Source organism: Rhinoderma darwinii, chromosome 10 (genome assembly GCF_050947455.1).
Source record: "Rhinoderma darwinii isolate aRhiDar2 chromosome 10, aRhiDar2.hap1, whole genome shotgun sequence".
Lineage (NCBI taxonomy): Eukaryota > Metazoa > Chordata > Amphibia > Anura > Rhinodermatidae > Rhinoderma > Rhinoderma darwinii.
Genome location: NC_134696.1, coordinates 59,410,189 through 59,434,348, shown reverse-complemented (window position 1 = coordinate 59,434,348; position 24,160 = coordinate 59,410,189).

Genomic DNA, 24,160 nt, shown 5'->3' with positions numbered 1-24,160 from the left:
TAAACTAAATAACAGCATGCAATGTCAATCAGCTGTTTCAAAGGCCAGCAAGATATTGTCGTGTATTAAAAGAGTCATGGACTCCCGGGACAGGGATTTAATATTACCACTTTACAAAGCATTAGTGAGGCCTCATCTAGAATATGCAGTTCAGTTTTCGGGTCCAGTTCATAGAAAGGATGCCCTTGGAGTTGGAAAAAATACATAAAAGAGCAACTAATCTAATAAGGGGCATGGAAAATCTAAGTTATGAGGAATGATTAAAATAATTAAATCAATTTAGCCTTGAAAAGAGATGACTATGGGGGGGGGGGGCATGATTAACTTATATAAATATATGAATGGCACATACAAAAAATATTGTGAAATCCTGTTCCATGTAAAACCCCCTAAAAAAAAGGGGAACTCCCTCAGTCTGGAGAAAAAAGGTTCAATCTCCAGAGGCGACAAGCCTTCTTTACTGTGAGAACTGTGAATCTATGGAATAGTCTACCGCAGGAGATGGTCACAGCAGCTACAGTAGATGGCTTTAAAAAAGGCTTAGATCATTTCCTAGAACCAAAAAATATTAGCTCCTATGAGTAGAAATTTTTCCCTTCCCTTTACCATTCACTGGTTGAACTTGATGGACATGTGTCTTTTTTAAACCATACTAACTATAATTCAGAGAGATTGAGGTTGTTAGAAGGCAACAAAATAGACTTATCCATGGCTTGATATAAAGAATATAAATTTTGCATAAATGCAGAAAACTCCCACTTGTAGTGCTTACAATACTTCCTCCTTGTAAAAGGGGTCTTTGGTAGTGGAATATTTAAGATCTTATTGTTTTGTATGTTAAGTAATTAGATTTATTTTTAGGTTTATGTTAGCCAGGAAATCTTATTCCTCCTTCCAGTTTTGCCTGGACAACAGACCCATCAGAAGAAATGCCAACCACACGATTTTCAATATGGTAGATACTGCAGCCAGAGGTGTAGCTAAGAAGAGAGCAATTGGAGCAGATGAATGATGGTTTCTGCCATACAACCCAGTTTCCAAGTTGTGTTGCTGCTCTAAAAATGAAATATGCAGTCAGTTTATGGCACCAGTTGTAATGGTCTGACACCAAGGTCTTTACCTAGTCGATCTGCAATTTAAGGTAGCCGACTAAGGAGGCATTAACTGTGTGTCAGTGAAAAAATGAACCCATAGCCAAACCAATATGTACAATCCAGAGGGAGAGTCCTGGCACACAATTATAACCCAGCATTTATCCTTATTGTAGGGTCCTTTAGTACTGTACTGTTGTATTATACAGTACTTCTAAATCTATATTCATTAGGCTTTTGTAAAATTATTTAAATCTAAGGAAGCAATTAAAAAGATAAAGTAGTTTTTAATGAAATGTATTAAAAATTGCATAATTTATTTTAAAATACACCAATTACACAGAAATTAAATGATGGTTTAACCAGTTAAGGACAAGGCTGTTTTACAGCTAAATGACCAGAGCAAATTTCACAATTTTGCTATGCTCTTCTTTAGATGACTATAACTCTGCTGGTGAATAAAGTTCATCTTTGAATTTTACACTCTTTTTAAAGGACAGATAGGGCTTTGTTTTAGTGGCATTTGTCAGTATACCTCATTTTTATTTTTTTCTCTAAAGTGGGCAAAATTGGAAAAAAATTAAAGAATTTAGCAATTGTGTCAGTTTATGCTAGCATTTTTCACACACAGTATAGACCACAGACAAAATTCATCTCCTTTCTCATTCTTCCACTTCTCCCGTGCATGGGGATACAAAATATGTGTGCTTTATTCACTGTGCGGGCATGTGCCAGGGCTTGGCATAAAAGGAGGCTTTTTGGCCTTTTCGGGCCAGGAATTCTGCACATGATTTTATAGCCGCATTCTATTTTCTGGGGGGCGTAATGCTGCTGAAACATTAGAAACACACCATAAATGACTTCATTCACACAAGTAGACCCAACAAGGTTTTCTTCAAGGGGTTTATCATATTTTTAGAAAGTCCAGTTTTCTTCTGAAAGTTTCTTGAATAAGATGGAACAAAATAAAATTAGCATTTTTTTAGCGAATGCGTCAGTTTATGCTAGCATTTTTCACTCACACTATAGACCACAGACAAAATTAATCTCCTTTCACATTCTGCCACTTCTCCTGTGCATGGGGATACCAAATATGTGTGCCTTATTTATCACATAGAGATGTAGGAGGGCGGACGATAGAAGAAATTTCACAAATCGCATTTTTCAAAGCAGGTTTTACAAAACTCAACAGAGTTTCTATAACACTTCCAAAATATCTGCTCTTGAAGCAGAGATCCCAAAATATTCATCTAGGGGTATAATGGTAATTAATTTTTTTGGGTTTCCTAAAATAAGAAATTGCAGGTTTATGCAAATGGAGCTCTCCAGCATATGAACTTTAGAAAATATGCAAACATGTCATCCACCCCCCCACCCACCCATTCCCTCCCTCACCCTTGGAGTAATATTGGGGGAAAAATTAAATTGTAATGTAGGGCAAATATATTTTTAACGAATTAACTAAAATCTAATAACTCAGAACAATGTGGTATTTTTTTAAAACATGGCTCAATGCACAGGACTGGTTGCGAGGGACATGGGGGACAGAAATATTGGGAATCTTTGCGGTGCCCGTCTCTTCTGCGGATGCGGCACTTTTTCTGGGGGTTGCTTCTAGTTGGTGTTGGGGGAATCCGAGTGATGAAATGTCTTTCAGTCAGTCACTGACATCCTCAGACTGGGGGCATTCTCTGGTGACCTGAACGTCAAAAATGAGGCCTTCAATAATTTTTTCCTGGAAATCCAGTTATTTGTCTCTGCCTCTGTTTTTTTTTTATAGAGCACAAATGAATTGTGGATTGCCACCTGTAGCACAAATAGGGCTGTAAAACTTGGTCTCTTAAATCCACCCCCCCCAGTACAGGTGGTACAATGTGTAATGCAGCATCTGCTTCATCTCCCACACTATCTTACTGCTAGTGGAAAGATCAGGGGGGCATGCAGGAACATTTATTGTGCGGTCCCGCCTTTCATAAATTCTGAAGGTGGTGGTATATCCTGACCCGCTTTCACACAATTTATAAAGCTTAACACCATATCTTGCTCTTTTGGAAGGTAGATATTGGCGAAAGCTAAGTCTTCCATGAAAGTTGAGGAGGAATTCGTCCACGCTTACATTCTGCTCAGTGGTGTAAAGTTGCAGAAATAAATTTTTGAGAGAATTTATCAGTGGTCTTATTTTGAACAACCGATCACGGTTTGCATCGGTACTTGGGGGGGGCCTGTGCGTTGTCATTGAAGTGGAGGAACCTCATTATTGTCTCATAACGATACCTGGGCATTGCTGCAGAATACACTGGGGTGGCTTGGGCGAGTCTTGTTGACCAGTAAGACCTAATGGAGTGCTTTTTGACAATACCCATATTTAGGGTGAGCCCCAATTTTTTTAATTCCTGCAAATTGGTGGGCGTCTAATCTCTGGCATGGGTGGATGAAGGTTTTTGCCTTATATACTGAGTGGCATATAAATTAGTTTTGTGGATAATGATATTTAGGAGGTCGTCAGTAATAAATAAATGGAAGTGTAATGGCGGGGTAGGGAGACAGACAGGTGAGCCCTAATCTACCCGCCACTCAGTCCCTGCCTACTTGCGACGGCGTACAACTGGGCGACGGTCCCTACGCTCACTAAGTGCACGACAGACAAACAGACAAGGGTAACAGAAGCTAAGGGAAATGGGGCTGTTGCCCACGGCAACCCCATGAGCAACAAGAGTAGTGAACGAGCCGAGTCAAACCAGGAGTGGACGAGGTACAAAACGCAGAGCAGGAGAATAGTCAGTCAAGTTTTTCAACAAAAATGTATCTTAAGCATACATTATACCAAAAGGTATAGCTATCTATTCATCAGAATACCAAAATTATACCTGATATAAAAATAAAGTCGGTAAACAAAAATGACAAATATAAATATCTTTATTATCCCATAAGGGAGAAATTACCCACAAAACACATACATTTAAAACACAGAAAATTAAAAACACCCCGGATTGGAATGTCCGACATATCCCATAGTAATAGCCTGAAATGTTTACAATGTATGAAGCTGTAAGATATTGCCTGAAGATCAGAAGTCTAGAATGATCAACTACCTATGGCATAAATATTTCTTATTTGTGGATATAGAGAACCACGTCAATATCTGAATAGGCTATTAATTTATTTACCTGGGGAGGACATGATGAAGCTACCAAATCCGAGGACCACCTCGACGCGCGTTTCGCTTCCTTCGTCAGGAGGTGAATATGCTAGTTGTTTCCCCTCTATAAGTACAAGCTCAAATGAGCTGATGTTAATCGGCGCATGACAGATCACGCCCATCTCCATGCGTCAGACCATCCGCGTCATGACCGGAAGTTGTACCTGGAAACCAGGACTCGTTCTCAAACCAATTGACAACTTCCGGATCGGCGCATAAGAGATCACGCGACCCGCACGCGCTCCCATCAAGTACCCAGTGAGTAGAACAAGCAGCATATTATAAATAGAGGGAAAATGTCAATTGTGATATCAATTTATAAAGCGCAAGAAACCCATTATACAGAAATACTAAATATATCTATCCATAGTGTAGGGATACTAAAAAGTGCTTTAGAGGAATACATAAGTATAGAGATAAATAAATAAATATCCAATTCATGGATGTACAAATACTTCAATAAGTAAATAATATGTCCAAGTTTTTATATACATGGCTAAAACCATCAATAAACACTACATCACCAATTGGTCCATAAAATATGAATAATTTACCATAAATATACCAATATAAACATAACAACGTGTGTGTGTGTGTGTGTATATATATATATATATATACAGTGGAGGCAATAAGTATTTGATCCCTTGCTGATTTTGTAAGTTTGCCCACTGTCAAAGACATGAACAGTCTAGAATTTTTAGGCTAGGTTAATTTTACCAGTGAGAGATAGATTATATAAAAAAAAATTAAAAAAATCACATTGTCAAAATGATATATATTTATTTGCATTGTGCACAGAGAAATAAGTATTTGATCCCTTTGGCAAACAAGACTTAATACTTGGTGGCAAAACCCTTGTTGGCACGCACAGTAGTCAGACATTTTTAGTAGTTGATAATGAGGTTTGCACACATGTTAGATGGAATCTTGGCCCACTCCTCTTTGCAGATCATCTGTAAATCATTAAGATTTCGAGGCTGTCGCTTGGCAACTCGGATCTTCAGCTCCCTCCATAAGTTTTCAATGGGATTAAGGTCTGGAGACTGGCTAGGCCACTCCATGACCTTAATGTGCTTCTTTTTGAGCCACTCCTTTGTTGCCTTGGCTGTATGTTTCGGGTCATTGACGTGCTGGAAGACCCAGCCACGAGCCATTTTTAATGTCCTGGTGGAGGGAAGGAGGTTGTCACTCAGGATTTGACAGTACATGGCTCTATCCATTCTCCCATTGATGCGGTGAAGTAGTCCTGTGCCCTTAGCAGAGAAACACCCCCAAAACATAATGTTTCCACCTCCATGCTTGACAGTGGGAATGGTGTTCTTTGGGTCATAGGCAGCATTTCTCTTCCTCCAAAAACGGCGAGTTGAGTTAATGCCAAAGAGCTCAATTTTAGTCTCATCTGACCACAGCACCTTCTCCCAATCACTCTCAGAATCATCCAGATGTTCATTTGCAAACTTCAGACGGGCCTGTACATGTGCCTTCTTGACCAGGGGGACCTTGCGGGCACTGCAGGATTTTAATCCATTACGGCGTAATGTGTTACCAATGGTTTTCTTGGTGACTGTGGTCCCAGCTGCCTTGAGATCATTAACAAGTTCCCGTTGTGTAGTTTTCGGCTGAGCTTTCACCTTCCTCAGGATCAAGGATGCCCCACGAGGTGAGATTTTGCATGGAGCCCCAGATCGATGTCGATTGACAGTCATTTTGTATGTCTTCCATTTTCTTACTATTGCACCAACAGTTGTCTCCTTCTCACCCAGCGTCTTACTTATGGTTTTGTAGCCCATTCCAGCCTTGTGCAGGTCTATGATCTTGTCCCTGACATCCTTAGAAAGCTCTTTGGTCTTGCCCATGTTGTAGAGGTTAGAGTCAGATTGATTAATTGAGTCTGTGGACAGGAGTCTTTTATACAGGTGACCATGTAAGACAGCTGTCTTTAATGCAGGCACAAAGTTGATTTGGAGCGTGTAACTGGTCTGGAGGAGGCTGAACTCTTAATGGTTGGTAGGGGATCAAATACTTATTTCTCTGTGCACAATGCAAATAAATATATATAATTTTGACAATGTGATTCTCTTATTTTTTTTTTATATAATCTATCTCTCACTGGTAAAATTAACCTAGCCTAAAAATTCTAGACTGTTCATGACTTTGACAGTGGGCAAACTTACAAAATAAGCAAGGGATCAAATACCCATAATATAGGGATCAAATAAAGTGCACAAGTGTAAGTCGATGGATTTGTGGATGATAAACACGATCAGAGGACCACCCTGCCCGGAATTACGGGCTCCAATCAAGATTAGTATCCGGGATCCATAGATAAGTGATTATGTTATTATACACATAACATAAAATTCTCATCAAAATATATATGTGTAATTATATAGTGAGATTAGACCAATATTACAGTTCATATAATATAAAAATATTGTATTAAATAATTAAATACATACTATCAGAACCTAAAAAAGACACCGTGTATACAAATAAATTAAATTATACATAATATAGAACTCTGTACAAATATACAATAGTATATGGTAAAATAACATTCCACATTAATACAAAAACCCAACCCTAAAACAAATACAAGTAGGGTCAGACAGACTCATTATTAACATACAACCAAAGTAATTATAAATATATATATATTTATTTAGCCCTATTCTATCAGCACTGAACAAATATAAATATCCCACAGTCTCCGTATTATATCATAAACTGGCAGTATAAGAGATATATCTATACACGCTACCCATATCACTACATTTATATACACAGAAAGATATATCTATCAAATATATTTATATACATATGAACAACTGTGTGCATTTTCCAAGAATTCATATCATCCTGAATAGTCAGTCAAGCCAGGGTCAATATGAAGCAGAAGACAAATAGTAAGCAGGCCCAGGAAACAGACTGAAAGAATCACAGGCAAAGGAGGAGCAGGAAGTGAAGGTATAAATAGACAGAGGGCGGGAGCTAGCTCCGTCTGGCCAGCCTGTGATAGGCTCTTCCACTCCTCAGCCTCCCAGGCTGATTGGTGGAAGAAGGGGTCACTCGACCAGACTTAGGAGCAGGTGCAAAGTGAGTAACCACGGGCGTCGACACAGAAGCTGTGTCAGGCAGATCCTTTACAGTACCCCCCTTATGAGGGGCCACTGGACCCTTTCTAGGTGGACCTGGCTTATAGGGGAACCGAAGATGGAACCTCCTGAGCAATACTGAAGGGTGTACATCCCGGGTGGGTACCCAAGTCCTCTCCTCAGGCCCGTATCCTCTCCAATGGACCAGGTACTGGAGAGAGCCCTGGACCATCCTGCTGTCCACAATCTTGGCCACCTCGAATTCTACCCCTTCAGGGGTGAGAACAGGGACCAGAGGTTTCCTCGAGGGAGCCAAGGACGGGGAGCAGCGTTTCAGGAGGGAGGCATGAAACACATCGTGTATTCGAAAAGACGGGGATAACTCCAGTCGAAAGGAGACAGGGTTTAGGACCTCAATGACCTTGTACAGCCCTATATACCTGGGAGCAAATTTTTTGGACGGGACCTTAAGGCGCAAATTTCTTGAAGACAGCCACACCAGATCCCCGTCCGCAAACAAGGGGTTAGCAGAACATCTTCTATCTGCCTGGGTCTTTTGTATGCTCTGGGACACCTCTAGGTTCTTCTGAACCTGGGCCCAGACTGTGCACAGTTCCCGATGAACGACATCTACCTCAGGATTGTTGGAACCACCAGGTGAAACGGAGGAGAACCGTGGATTGAACCTAAAATTACAGAAAAAGGGGGAGACCCCTGACGAGTTACTGACCCGGTTATTAAGGGAAAATTCAGCGAGGGAAATGAAGGAGACCCAATCATATTGACAGTCAGAGATAAAACACCTTAAATATTGTTCTAGAGACTGATTAGTCCTCTCAGTTTGGCCATTAGTTTCAGGATGGAAGGCCGAGGAGAAGGACAGATCAATCTCCAACTTTTTACAGAAGGCTCTCCAAAACAATGAAACAAATTGTAACCCTCTATCATAAACAATATTGACAGGAACCCCATGGAGACGCAGGATGTGTTTGATAAACAAGGTAGCTAACATCTTAGCATTGGGTAGTTTCTTGAGGGGCAGAAAGTGGCACATCTTACTGAAGCGGTACACTACCACCCATACCAACGACTTGCCTTGAGATGGAGGCAGATCGGTGATAAAATCCATGGAGATATGGGTCCAAGGTCTCTCGGGAATGGGCAAAGAACATAGTAAGCCCGCTGGTCGGGACCTGGGAGTCTTGGACCTAGCACAAATTTCACAAGCGGCGACGTAGGCCTTAACGTCTTTAAGCAACCCAGGCCACCAATAGTCTCTGGCAATGAGGTGCTTGGTTCCCAGGATGCCTGGATGGCCAGATAGTGCAGAGTCATGATTTTCCCTGAGTACCCTTAGCCGGAATTGCAGGGGAACAAACAGCTTGTTCTCAGGAAGGTTCCCGGGAGCTGAACCTTGATCAGCCGCAATTTCGGAGACTAAGTCAGAATCAACAGAGGAAATGATTATACCTGGGGGCAAAACACAAGCAGGATCTTCCTCCGAAGGAGGGCTGGCCATGAAGCTACGCGACAGTGCATCAGCCTTAATATTTTTAGACCCAGCCCTATAGGTGACAAAAAAGTTGAATCTAGTAAAAAATAACGCCCATCGAGCTTGTCTCGGGTTTAGCCTCTGGGCAGATTCTAGGAAAACCAGATTCTTGTGGTCGGTAAGGACCGTTACCTGGTGCCTAGCCCCCTCCAGGAAGTGGCGCCACTCTTCAAATGCCCATTTAATGGCTAAGAGTTCACGGTTGCCAATGTCGTAGTTACTCTCAGTGGGTGAGAACTTCCTGGAGAAGTAGGCACAGGGACGGAGATGGGTGAGCGACCTGGTACCCTGGGACAAGACAGCACCCACTCCCACCTCGGAGGCGTCAACCTCCACGATAAATGGCTCCATTTGGTTAGGCTGAATCAGCACTGGGGCCGAGATAAAGCACTTCTTAAGGATCCCAAAAGCCTGGACCGCCTCTGGAGGCCAATGGAGGAGATCAGCACCTTTGCGAGTGAGATCCGTAAGAGGCTTAGCAATGACCGAGACGTTAGCAATAAATCTCCTGTAATAATTAGCAAACCCCAGGAAGCACTGTAACGCCTTCAAGGAGGCAGGTTGGACCCATTCCGCCACAGCCTGAACCTTGGCAGGGTCCATGCGGAATTCATGAGGAGTGAGGATTTGACCCAAAAATGGTATCTCCTGCACCCCAAACACACATTTTTCGGTCTTCGCAAACAGTTTGTTTTCCCGAAGGGCCTGGAGCACCTTCCTGACATGCTCAATGTGGGAGGACCAGTCCTTGGAAAACACTAGGATGTCATCAAGGTACACTACAAGAAATACCCCCAGGTAGTCTCTTAAAATCTCATTTATGAAATTCTGGAAGACCGCGGGAGCATTACACAACCCAAAGGGCATGACGAGGTATTCGAAATGACCTTCGGGTGTGTTAAACGCAGTCTTCCACTCATCCCCCTCTTTGATGCGGATAAGGTTATAAGCCCCCCGTAGATCAAACTTAGAGAACCATTGGGCCCCCTGAACCTGATTGAAGAGATCAGGAATCAAAGGAAGGGGATACTGGTTCCTTACAGTGACCTTATTCAAATTTCGGTAATCAATGCACGGCCTAAAACCCCCATCCTTCTTCCCTACAAAGAAGAAGCCAGCACCTACCGGCGAAGTAGAGGGGCGAATGTAACCCTTGGCCAGGCAATCCTGGATATACTGGACAAGAGAGATTAAATATCCTACCCTTAGGGAGCTTAGCTCCTGGTACCAAATCGATAGCGCAATCGTATTCTCTATGAGGAGGTAACGCTTCAGAGGCCTTTTTAGAAAAAACATCAGCGAAGTCCTGAATAAACTCAGGTAGAGTGTTCACCTCCTCAGGGAGAGAAATAAAATTAACAGAAAAACATGACGTCATGCATTCATTACCCCATTTGGTAAGATCCCCAGTATTCCAGTTAAACGTGGGAACTGCAACCAGGGAAGGCCTAAAACCAAATCGGACGATAATCCCTGCATAACCAGTACAGAGCACTGCTACAAATGCATGGAGCCAACAAGGAGTTCAAAAACAGGGGTATGCTGCATAAAATAACCATTAGCAAGTGGAGTGGAGTCGATACCCACTACCGGAACAGGTTTAGGCAAATCAATCAATGGCATAGCTAGAGACATAGCAAATTCCACAGACATAATATTAGCAGAAGACCCTGAATCCACGAAGGCACTGCCGGTAGCAGACCTACCACCAAAAGAGACCTGAAAGGGAAGCAAGATCTTATTAGGTTTCATATTTACGGGAAATACCTGTGAGCCCAAGTGACCACCCCGATGATCACTTAGGCGCGGAAATTCTTCCGGCTGCTTATTCTTACAGCTAGGGCAGTTGTTCACTTGATGCTTGTCCTCCGCACAGTAGAAGCAGAGACCATTCTTCCTGCGGAAGTCTCTACAATGTTGGGGGGACACGGAGGCCCCGAGATGCATAGGTACAGCCGAGTCTTCCGTGGAAGAACGAAGCAACGGAACCTCGGGAGGCATCATGGGGAAGTCAGAGGAGAAGGCACAAAGTCGTCGTTCCCTGAGACGTCGGTCAAGTCGTACCGCTAAAGCCATAACCTGATCTAGGAAGTCAGAAGAGGGATAACTAACTAGCAGGTCTTTCAGGGCGTTCGACAGACCCAATCTAAACTGGCACCTCAAGGCAGGGTCATTCCACCGAGAAGCTACACACCACTTCCTAAAGTCAGAACAATACTCCTCAACAGGTCTCTTACCCTGACGTAAGGTCACCAGCTGACTCTCGGCAAAGGCAGTCTTGTCAGTCTCGTCATAAATGAGCCCGAGAGCAGAAAAGAAAAGATCAACGGAGGAAAGTTCAGGGGCATCAGGAGCCAAGGAGAAGGCCCATTCTTGGGGCCCGTCCTGGAGCCGGGACATAATTATACCCACCCGCTGGCTCTCAGAACCTGAGGAGTGGGAATTTAAGCGAAAATAGAGCCTACAACTCTCCCGAAAGGAGAAAAAAGTCTTCCGGTCCCCTGAGAACCGGTCAGGCAACTTGAGGTGGGGTTCAAGAGGTGAGGTGGGGGGCACTACCAGGGTAGCATTATGCAGGTTGTCCCTCTGAGCCAGGGCTTGGACCTGTAGGGAGAGGCCCTGCATTTGCTGAGCCAAGGTCTCAAGGGGGTCCATAGTTGTGTCAGGGACCAGGGTAGACTAGGTATATGGGCCTGTGATTATGTAATGGTGGGGTAGGGAGACAGACAGGTGAGCCCTAATCTACCCGCCACTCAGTCCCTGCCTACTTGCAACGGCCTGTCCTAAGCGACGGCGTACAACTGAGCGACGGTCCCTACGCTCACTAAGTGCACGACAGACAAACAGACAAGGGTAACAGAAGCTAAGGGAAATGGGGCTGTTGCCCACGGCAACCCCGTGAGCAACAAGAGTAGTGAACGAGCCGAGTCAAACCAGGAGTGGACGAGGTACAAAACGCAGAGCAGGAGAATAGTCAGTCAAGCCAGGGTCAATATGAAGCAGAAGACAAATAGTAAGCAGCAGCAGCAGGGCCAGGAAACAGACTGAAAGAATCACAGGCAAAGGAGGAGCAGGAAGTGAAGGTATAAATAGACAGAGGGCGGGAGCTAGCTCCGTCTGGCCAGGCTGTGATAGGCTCTCCCACTCCTCAGCCTCCCAGGCTGATTGGTGGAAGAAGGGGTCACTCGACCAGACTTAGGAGCAGGTGCAGAGTGAGTAACCACGGGCGTCGACACAGAAGCTGTGTCAGGCAGATCCTTTACAGGAAGTAATCCATTTGGATAAAATTTGTATTGTCCACAGTTATGCCAGGAGTGGCAGTAAATCCATGGATTCTAGACCCAAAAGATGGAGCAGGTGCCCATACAAGAGCCTGAACTGGAGGGAACAGGCTGTACCGTGCTACAGCGCTACTAGGCCCTGCGCTTTCATGTTCTGCAGCTTCTACTGCGTCAGGAATAACATCCCCTGAAGATTAACCTGAAGTGACGCTATCATCGTCACTGCCTACAACAGATTCTGCATCTCTGATGCGGTCTCAGACTCCGACCACAGCATGACGTATGCCTCCTCAGCACTAGAAAAAACGTCCTAGCCATAATGTCACTAACACTACCTAAACAAAAAAATATTATTTTTATTATATATATATATATATATATATATATGCATATCTACACTACCGCTAACAAAAAAATAAACCGCTATTGCTATATATATTTATATATATATATGGATATATATATATATATGATTATATATTCCCTACCTGCCTATTCTAATATAATAAAAGATAGAAAGCGAGATAGATAGAAAAAAAGATTGATGGATAGATTGTATAGATAGATAGAAATCTATCTATACAGAGAATGTATTGATGTGTAACACTGTTTTGTTTTTTTTCCACAGGATTCTTCTGGCAGCAATTCTCTTGAGTCTCTTCTTGTCCTCACACTGAAACAATGTGTGAGGAGAAGAAAAGAGGCAGGAGATTTGCTGCCAGAAATGTCAACATAAAACAAATGTGATCACTGTGATAAGTTTTCACAGCGATCACATGTTCAGGGACCATCAGATTGGTCCCTGATACTCTGCCCAGTGCCCAGAGCTGTTAGTAACAGCGTGGGCACAGTGCTGTGTGCACGCGATTGCGTGCACACTATATTTTGCATTGAAATGCATGTGATCGCTGTAATTGGTTGTCACAGCGATCACATGTTCAGGGACCAAAATATTGGCCCCTGACACTGCCCAGTGCCCATGGCTGTTAGCAACAGCCAGGGCACAGGGCTGTGTGCACACAATCGCACCTGCACACTCTCTGAAGTGCCGCCGTAATTAGTCTATACGGCGGACTTCAGAGACCCTGACCGCTGGCCGTCAAAACACAGCCAGCGGTCGGGAACCTGTTAAAGGAGATTTCTAGTATTAAGCCTTTGATTGTTTATCTTTAGGATGGGACATCAATGTTTGATCAGCGGAGGTCCAAATTCTGGGACCCGATCATCAGAACAAAAGAGACTCCATCGAGTGTCGCGGCCCTTTTAACATGTATCCCGGCATAGTGGCCCATCCAGACATGTGGCTGGCACTACTAAGCTGCAAAACCAAGCACAGACGCATATATGGACTAGCCAATGTGCCTGTATGAACATAGATGCAGCAGTGGTGCTCCAGCAATCATTGCAGCCATTTCCTTCTATTGATTAGGGGGGTATATGCCATATATTCTCGAAAAACCTTAGTACCCAAGTATCATTGGAAATGAATTTTCAATGTTTGCCACAGACCACAGCTTTTTCGCAAAACCAGGTAAACAATAATACCACCCTGCACTGGAATTTAATAAAAATCTGCTCTTTGAGTACTGGAAAAAGGTATCAGCTGTGATGCAGGAACTCTTAAAATACACCAGTGCTTTGTGTATTACAAAAACAATTAACTTGTGAAAATAGGGCAAACAAGGTAAAATAAAGAATAAACACATTCCTACCCCGCTACCTTGATTAATGGCTTGTTTGGAAGCTGAGGTTCCTGGAGGATTAATGCTAATGCACATATGACCCAGTGGACCATTCCCCTCTATAGCAATGTAAGTGTTATAGATTTATCAGGATGGATCTGCAGATTACTCTTGTATGAGCTACACAATGTATGCACCCTCACTGCACAGATGGAAAGAACAATTTGATTTAAATATTTGAACTTTAATGTCATCCTCCTGTTTTTGTGTCCAAATCCAAAGAGAACGTTAGAAGGTTTATAAACAGTCAGTATAGTATTGAAGAAATTATATTTTGAAAAACAACACAAATACTTTACCATTTTATTATGTTATTAAGGCCATTTTGCTTTAATGAGCTTTATGGGCACAATTTATTAAGCAATCTATGCCAGCCTTCTGGAACATAAATGTTGCAATTTGTTGTTTTTTTTGTTTTTTTTGCGGCTTTTAAAAAAAAAAAAAAATTGGGTGGGTCTTAGCGGAAGGGACCAGAAATGGTGTAAATTAAAGTGGAAATCGTAGATTTCTCTTTCTGGTGCAAAGGCAGGATCAACATCCGAAGACCCCTTATTCAACTTCTATACGTTGGTGCTAGTCAGCATTATTTAAAGGAGAAGAAGGCAACAGCAGGTAATGCACTAAAAAAAATAATGGATTCCGTTATTTCCCTGCACCTGCGCTGTTGTCAAGTGAAAAGAAAAAGGTTTTAATTTATGTTAAATACTTCACAGGAGTAAGCTAGAAAGTGACAGCAATATTGGTTCTACGTCACTGCAACGTGAGGAGCCATTATGCTCAACTGTACTTTGAGTTGCGCAACTCAGTATATTGCAAAAAAAGCGCAAACTTTTTTCATCCAAATATCCTATAAATACTGGGAAAAAAATCCTTTATAGGTGTCCAGTGAAATTCATCTTCCTTTGCAGAATATCAATGAAGGCAATGAGGATACAGTGATGAGGAGGTCCATTAGTGCTAAAGAGAGGATGCTCATTCCCCTGAGGTAAGTTTGTTTAATATATTTTTTCCGTTTTAGTCCATGTTGCCCATTGTTAACTACCTCTTTTCTTTTGTTGGTATCTATAGGCAACAAAGGTAGAAAGAAGTTAGAGTTTATAATTGTCAAAATATTAGTATTTTCCCTTTTTTCCAGATTCTTGTCTAAGGGAGAGAGTTATGCATCTCTGCACCTCCAGCTCTGGGTTGGTGAATCCACCATCTTCAGTATGTGAGAAGCACATGCCACATAATCTGGCAGTATTTGCAGCCCATTGTGATGACAAGTCCATTTGAGGAGATATGTTTGCAGGTTGTAGTGGGCTTTCAATCTGTGGCAAATTTCCCCAACGGCATAAGTGACGTCAAGTGTAAGTAAATATGAACACAGGATCCACTGAAGGATCCACCTTCTCCAACCACAAAAAGTATTTTTCTGTAGTTCTGATGGCAGTGGCTGAAATTACAAGCACTACATCTGCCAATAAGGGAGAAGAAGACATGGTCCACACATCCAATTTTTATAGTGATCTATTGCTGCTAAGCAAAAATTAAAAAAATGGACAGAAGGTTCTTAGTACACATTTTGATCAAACTATATAAGACCAGTTGCCACTTCAAGACAACCTCTTTTAAAGGGGTATTTCCACTATTAAGTTCGTATAAAAAATAAATACTATATGTAATATTGTTTATTATACTATATTACAGCGTTCCTCTTGAATTTGTACCCCAAGTCCCCTGATTCTTACCATCCAGTGAACATGTGGCCATCGGATACGTCCTGTAGTAGTCCATTTACTATAGGATGAGCATTCATAGCTTCCCTCCAGCATGTCACCACTGGCTCCGCTGACAAGGAAATCAGCGCTTGCGCAGTATATCCATCCTGTCAGGAAAGGGTGCTCATACTCGATAATATTCTGTGTCGCTTCTGTTACTCTATCCTGCGACGCTTAAATCTAGTCATCTCTCCCCCAAGTGTTCTCTCACCCACTGTTATATGCCCCCAGTAGTATCTCTTCCCCTAGTATGAACTCCCCCAATGAAAGGCAGCTGTATTACCCACTCGTCGGTGTCATATCCTCTCCAAACTCGTAGCCAGGGCTGCCATCAGGGCAGTACTAGTGGTACTCCCTTCAGGGGTCCAGCCAAATGGCTGAAAAAAAGGGGCCCGCCGGGCTGTCATCGCCCCTCCGCCAGACTGTCGGCCCCCCTCACTGTCCACCCTCACAACCCTCGTGGGCCCCCCTCCCTCACGGGCCCCCCCTCCCAACCCTCGCGCCCCCCCTTCAGACCTGTTGTAACTTCACAAACTGGACGAATAAGAAACCAAATTCAGCATCGTAGAGGAATAAAAGAAGGGGAAGATGCAGCATGAGAAGCAGAAGCTCCGTGTGGAGATCCCGCCCCCCAGCCAGCTGCTTCCCTACACAGCCGACTGGACCTGCAGGCTGGTGAATGTCCCCGCCCCCCTCTCTATCCTGCTCCACATCCCTCCTGACCCCACTTGTAGAATATATAAAGTGTGTTAAAATGTTTGTTTTATTTAGTTTTTATAGCGTTTTTTTGCAGCGATTTTCGCAACCACGGCATAAAAGGCGGAGTTTTGCCACGATTATATAAAATCGCGGCAAAACCATGTGATTTATGCCGCAATTACGAAAATTGCATAAAAAATAAGATTGCACTGTTAGGTTATATTCTCACAGTGCAGTCAAATCACGTTTTTGCTGCGATTTTGCAAAAATTGTGGCAAAAAAAAGGGATTTGACTGCACTGGGTAACTAGACTAAGGCCTTATTCAGACAGCCGTGTTTGGTCCTTGATATACGGAGCGTATATCGGCTGTATTTCCCAGGCCGACCACAATTCATGGAGCCAGACTCCTAGCATCACACTTATCAATGCTGCTAGGAGTCCCTGCCTCTCCGCAGGAATACTATCCCACACTGTAATTATGCTTTCAGTACGGGACCTGGGACAGTGTTCCCACAGAAAGGGAGGGACTCCTATGATTATAGATAACTGTCACGATGCGGGGTGTGGACCCACTGGGCCGTACCGCGTAGCGGGACGGCTGCTGACCAAACAGGTAAAGTACAGAGTCTATAGTCCAGAAAGAGTACCTGTGGCAACTCGGACAGTAGCAAGGCAGGCTAGGCTGGGACCAGGCGGGAGGTAGACGTCAGGTGTGGAGTAGCGGAACAGGCGTGGAATGCAGCACAACATGGTAACAGCTAAGCACGGTAATAGATCTGGATAGCACGGGAAACAGGATACAGGATAAGGGAACAGGGAACACTTGGAAACTGGAAGACACTAGGCGACCATTAGCACGACAAACTTTGGGTAACGAACAACGCTCAGGCAAAGAACTAGAGGACAGAGCCCCTTTTATAGTCCAGTAACATTCAGGGCTTGATTGCAGACCTCCTGCAACTATCCATGCACTGGCCCTTTAAGACCGGGCGCGTGCCCATTGCGAGACAGTCTCGATACCAGGAAGTGAGTGCCGGCGCCTCACTGGAGGACGACGCAGCAGAGAACACACAGGTCCATGGCCATGGCCGTCGAGGGGTAACTCAGAACGACAGGCCGTGGCCGTAGACGTTACAGCATCCCCCCTCTTCTTGGGACCAGAGCGGGAGAGAAACTTCCTCATGAGGACAGGGGCATCGATGTTCTCCTTTGGCTCCCAAGACCTCTCTTCTGGACCAAACCACCTCCAATCCACTAAATAAAACGTCCTTCCTCCCACCTTCTTGGTGGCCAGAATCTCCCTTACTTCGAAAGTCCCGGACGAGCCACCAGGGACCACTGCGGAACTAGAAGTCCTGGAGTAGCGGTTCAGGACCACAGGCTTCAGTAAGGAGACATGGAAAGAGTTAGGAATCTTGAGGGTAGGAGGCAGCCACAGCTTGTAAGACATCGGGTTAATCTGTTGCAGGATTTTGAAGGGTCCGAGGAACCTAGGGGCAAATTTGCAGGACGGCTGTATATTCTTTGAAGACAACCAGACCTTCGTACCTGGAAGAAACTGAGGAGGGGCCCGTCTTCTTGTATCTGCCTTTCTCTTCAGGCGGTCCACCGCCAGCAGAATAGAAGATCGTGTCTGTTGCCATATCTGCAGAAAGTCTCTGAAGGTCGAGTCAGCTGCAAGCACCTGGGACATAGTAGAGAAAGGAAGAGGTATACGAGGATGTTGGCCGTAGACAATGAAGAACGGACTGGAGGTGGTGGATTCACTAGTGTGGTTATTATAGGAGAACTCTTCACACGGGAGCAGCTGCACCCAGTCATCATGCCATCTGGAAACAAAGTGACGCAGATAGTTCTCCATAATCTGGTTAAACCTCCGGCAAGGACTTTTTTAAGAATCCTTCGCTGGGGTCACAGTTCCAAGCTGGCAGGTCACGCGGATGCTCGTGAGACCCAGGATCTAATCGCCCGCCAGTTCTGGTGGGCCACGCTGCCCAAAGACGTCATGGACTTTGTCTCCTCATGTACGGTATGTGCAGCAAATAAAGTTGCCCACGCCAGATCAGCCGGTCTGCTCCAACCACTGCCTGTGCCCGTTGCTCCCTGGCAGCATGTTGCAATGGACTTTGTCACAGATCTCCCTCCCTCTGCGGGTTGCAGTGTGATCTGGGTGGTGGTGGATCGATTTTCTAAGGTGGCTCACTTTGTTCCTTTGACTGGTCTGCCTTCTGCTACGCGATTGGCCGACCTCTTCATTCAACACATCTTCCGTCTGCACGGCTTGCCCCTGCATATTATCTCGGACCGAGGGCTCCAGTTCAGTTCGAAGTTTTGGAGAGAACTCTGCAGTCTCCTCAGTGTAAAGTTGGACTTCTCTTCGGCCTATCATTCCCAGTCCAATGGGCAAGTCGAGAGGGATGTCTATTACCTGTAGAGGGTTCACAGAGAAGATGCAGGAAGGATTAATAATATTCTGTGGGGACTCCACAGTGTCCTCTGTCTCAAATGCCCTCGACAAGGCATCGGCCCTCACATTCTTGTCGGCATGTCGGCAGTGGAGTTCGAACTGGAACCGAGCAAAGAACAATGACCACCTGGCTTGACGAGGATTCAACCACTGGGCCGTCTGTAGGTAGGTCAGGTTCTTGTGATCCGTGAAGACCAGGATAGGATGGACTGCACCTTCCAGTAGGTGTCTCCACTCCTGCAGAGCAAGCTTGATGGCCAGTAACTCCCGATCCCCAATCGAGTAGTTGCGCTCTACGAAAGAAAAAAGCTTGGAATAGTAGCTACATACCACAGTCTTGCCCTTTGAACTTCTCTGGAACAATAGTGCACCAGCACCAACAGAGGAAGCATCCACCTCTAAAGAAAACTGTAGGGATACATCAGGATGATGAAGAATAGAGGCGGACATGAAGGCTTTTTTTAAGGATTCAAATGCGGCTTCTGCCTCCGGAATCCATACTTTAGCATACATGCCCTTTTTAGTGAGGGTAGCGATGGTAGCTGTCAAAGATGTGAAGTTGGGAATGAACAGCCGGTAGAAGTTGGTGAATGGCCCTTAAGTCTTGAGGGCGTGGCCACTCCAGGACAGCCTTTACCTTCTCAGGGTCCATCTTAAGACCCTGATCGGAGATGATATAGCCCAGGAAGGGAAGAGACTTTTTTTCAAACACACACTTCTCTAGCTTGGCATAAAGATGATTCTCTCTTAAACGAAGCAACACCTGGTGGACAGGACTCTGATGAGTTACTGAATCTGGGGAAAAAAATAAAAATGTCATCGAGATACACCACAACACAAACATAAAGGAGATCATGCAAAATGTCATTGACAAATTCTTGAAACAGCGCGGGGGCGTTACACAGGGCGAAGAACATAACTAGGTATTCATGGTGCCCATCACGAGTATTAAAAGCAGTCTTCCACTCGTGACCTTGACGAATCCAAATCAGATTGTAGGCCCCCCGCAGGTCCAGTTTAGAAAAAAAAATTGCCCCCCCGTATGCGATCAAACAGTTCTGAAATCAAAGGCAGTGGGTACCTGTTCTTCACCGTGATCTGATTGAGACCTCGGTAGTCAATGCAGGGTCGGAGGGATCCATCTTTCTTCTTGACAAAGAAAAACCCAGCTCAGGCCGGGGATGATGATTTACGAATGAAGCCCCTCTCCAGATTCTCTTTAATATAGGCAGACATAGACTGGGTCTCTGGCAAGGATAGAGGGTACACTCTACCGCGAGGAGGGGACGACTCAGGAACCAAGTCGATCGGACAATCATATGCTCGATGTGGCGGCAAGGTCTCAGCGTCCTTCTTATCGAAGACATCAGAGAACATAGAGAAACAAGTAGGCAACCCTGTCAATGACTGAAGCGGAGGAGGCTGCGGTGGCTGGATATGACCCAGACAGCGGTCGAGACAATTGGAACCCCACTGGAGAACCTCTTCAGAATTCCAATCCAGGACTGGGGAGTGCAAACGGAGCCAAGGCAAACCCAGCAGCACAGGGTTGACGGCCTTGGACAGGATAAACAGGGAGATGAGCTCAGAATGAAGAGCTCCCACTTGAAGTCTTAATGGCTTGGTCACGGCCAAAACTGGGTCAGGCAAAGGCAGTCCATCTACCGAGGCAACAATCAATGGCCTTTTCAGCAGGACAGTGGGTAAATGAAGAAGATTCACAAGGTCTTGGCAGATGAAATTTCCTGCAGAGCCAGATTACAGGTAGGCAGAGACCGGATGGGGCCTCTCGCCAGCAATGATGGTTACAGGAATGAACAGTTTGGAGGAGAGTTCTCGATTAAATGCAGTGCCGCCCAGGGTTGTCTCTCCAACCAAGTAGAGATACGATGAAGGCGATCTTGGTTCCATCCAACGGAAACGCTCGGGCGTGCAGGGTAAAATGGATATAGCATTGGTTCAGAAACCCCCAGCACGAACTTGCGTCTCCATATAACCGAGAAGGTAATGGCAGTGAGAACCGAGGATCCGAGCCGGAGCTGTAGCAGGAGGGTCGATCTGAGGAGCTTGCATAGAGGCAGGAAGGGAAGCAGCTAGTGTCCCTAGCTGCTGTGTCATGGAGTCCACCACCACAAGAAGTTGATCCTGTCTTACTCGGAGGTTCCTGCAGGTCCGCCTGCATGGCTTGGGAGGGTGACATGCCCTTGAGTTGACCAGCGGGCTCCATGGCCTGAGCGTACTGTCACGATGCAGGGTGTAGACCCACTGGGCCGTACCGCGTAGCAGGACGGCAGCTGACCAAACAGGTAAACTACAGAGTCTATAGTCCAGAAAGAGTACCTGTGGCAACTCTGACAGTAGCTAGGTCAGTAGCTAAGTCAGACTAGGCTGGGACCAGGCGGCAGGTAGACGTCAGGCGTGGAGTAGCAGAACAGGCATGGAATGCAGCACAACACAGCAACAGCTCAGCACGGTAATAGATCTGGATAGCATGAGAAACAGGATACAGGAACAGGGAACACTTGGAAACTGGAAGACACTAGGAGACTAGTTTTTACCGCCTGATGGATGCCGTAATAACAAAACCCCCCCAAAAAATGGCGTAATCACTGTTTTTCGCCCATTTCACCCCACAAATTATTTTTTTTCAGCTTCCCAGTACATTATGCAGTATAATAAATGGTGCCATGAAAAACTACAACTTGTCCCGCAAAAAACAAGCCCTCATATGTCTATATAGATGGAAAATTAAAAAAGTTATAGCTTTTGGAAGGTGGGAAGGAAAAACAAAAGTGAAAATCGGAAAAATGGAGGGGGGAAGGTTGTTAAATCAGCTGGGTGCCTATTAGAATTGTAACGTATTTCAACCTTTACAATGTAAAGGGTTAATTTCCTTTAAATCCCTAGCAAATTCTGTAACGCACACATTGAGGAATTTGGTGCACAAAATCTGCATCAAAACCGGCAGGTAATTCCGCAGGTAACATCTGCACCTAATAGTGCGGGGTTTTTTTTATACGTTTTTAGGTGTGGTTTTTACATTTTAATGTGGAATTAGGTGCAGGTTTTATGCTCCAGATTTTTTATTTATTTTTTTCAAACTAGTCAGAAACAATTCGCAAGCGAAATGCAAGATAAATTGACATGTATCATATTTTCAAATATGCACCGCAGGTAAATTTTTGTGCAGAAAATGCGACATGTAGATGAGATTTCTTGATCTCATTTACTTTTCTGGTACTGCATTACACTGTGGATTTGCCACACGAAAATACCCGAGACAAATCTGCACGTAATAAGTATCGTGTGTAGTTGGCCTAACAGAGTTTTTTTCAACTAACCCTAAGGCCCCGTTCTCACATGTTGGATTCGATACGGATTCCGATGACATGCCGATGATTCTGCATCCCATTCATATGAGGTTTCCGCAACCCAGTTCACATGCTACGAAAAAAAATTTACGTGTTTTTTTTTCCGCACCATGAAAAGAAACTTTCAGACTTTCTATGCCTCCCAATGATGTCAATGGGAGGTCAGAGACGAAGTGCCCGAAGAAAGGGCGTGTTGCTTCTTTTTCCCGCGAGCATTTTTTTCCACTCGCGGGAATAAATTGCCTTCGTCTCCTGTTGAAATCAATAGGAGGCAATTTCGGCTATTTTTTGCCACAGTTTCCAACGCGGTTTCCGCTGCAAAAAATGTGGCAAAGAAACTTTGTGTGAACAGGGACTTATTCTCGTGCGGATCTGCTACACGTTTGTAGCACATCTGCGTCAGAAATCATAGGGAAAGCCTCCGATTTCTGCTGTTGAAAAACACATTGAATTTTAATGGTAACGTAAGAACGGAGCATTAGTTCTCCTTACATCCTCACAAGCGCTTCCCCCTCCCTTAAGGCCCCCCATACATCATGTTTTTGCCCAGAGTTTATCGTGTACGTTAGGAAATCTCCTAACGCACACTATAAACAACGTAAGTAATTATTCATAGGTCTCCATTACGTCCTTTTAGCCTACGTCCGGCTGGTAGACGTTGGTATACCTTATTTTTGAAGGATGGAATAGCGTAGTAGACTTTGCTATTCCATCCTGAGAGATTCCACAAAAAAACGTTCTAGTAATATGTTCTAGTTATTAGAACAAGATAGACTGTTAAAACGGGAGGCCAGTTGTCAAGTATTCAAATGATTCAAATGGGGGATTAACTACAAATGGCCTCTTGATTCAAATGCCGATTTATGTTTAAATTGATTTACCTTTGACAACTGGCGCTGGAACCAACAAGAGTGGGGAGCTTCTAGATCATATTTCAACCAATAAATCAGACAGGATATCAAAAGTACAGGTTGGGAATCACCCAGGTAATACTGACCACAATATAATAAGTTTTCATGTATCCTTTCATAAGATGTTTAGTAGAAGAGCTACAACACTACACTTCAGAAAGGCCAATTTTCATCGCCTAAGGGATGACTTTAATGGCATAAACTGGGACAAGGTCCTTAAAAATAAAAGTACACAAACTAAATGGGACATTTTTAAAAGCTTCTTAGTAGCCAGCCTATTTTAGGCCTTAAAGACCAAGCTGTTTTTTTAAGTTTTTCCATTGTCTCATTCAAAGAGCTATAAGTTTTTTATTTTTGCATCAACATAGCTATATAAGGGCTTGTATTTTTTTAATAGCACAATTTTGGGGTACATAGAATTTATTGATTAACTTTTATTAACTTTTTTTTGGGGGGGATAGAAAAAAAACCAGCAATTTTGCAAAACACTTTTTTGCATCCTAAATTTACAGTGATTACCGTGTGGTATAAATAACACAATAACTTTATTCAGCGGGTTGCTACGATTGCTACAATACCAAATTTATATAGATTTTGTATGTTTTACTACTTTTACACAGTAAAAACACTTTTTTTTTTCAAAATTATTTGTTTTTGTGTCTCCATATTTCAAGAGCTATAACTTTTTTATTTTTCTGCCGATGCAGCTGTATGAGGCCTTTTTTGTGTGACGATTTGTAATTATTTTTGGTACCATTTTGGAGTAGATGTGACTTTTTGATCATTTTTTATCTATTTTTTTCTTTAAAGGCTGGATTCACAGAAAACAGCAATTTTTGCATTTTTTTTTTTTTTTTAACGGCGGTCACCGCACGGGTCCAGTTATGCAATAACCTTATAGTTGGGGTCGTTACGGCTGCGGCTATACCAAATGTGTAACTTTTTACATTTGTTTTTTTTTTAATAATAAAGCATTTTGTAAAGGGAA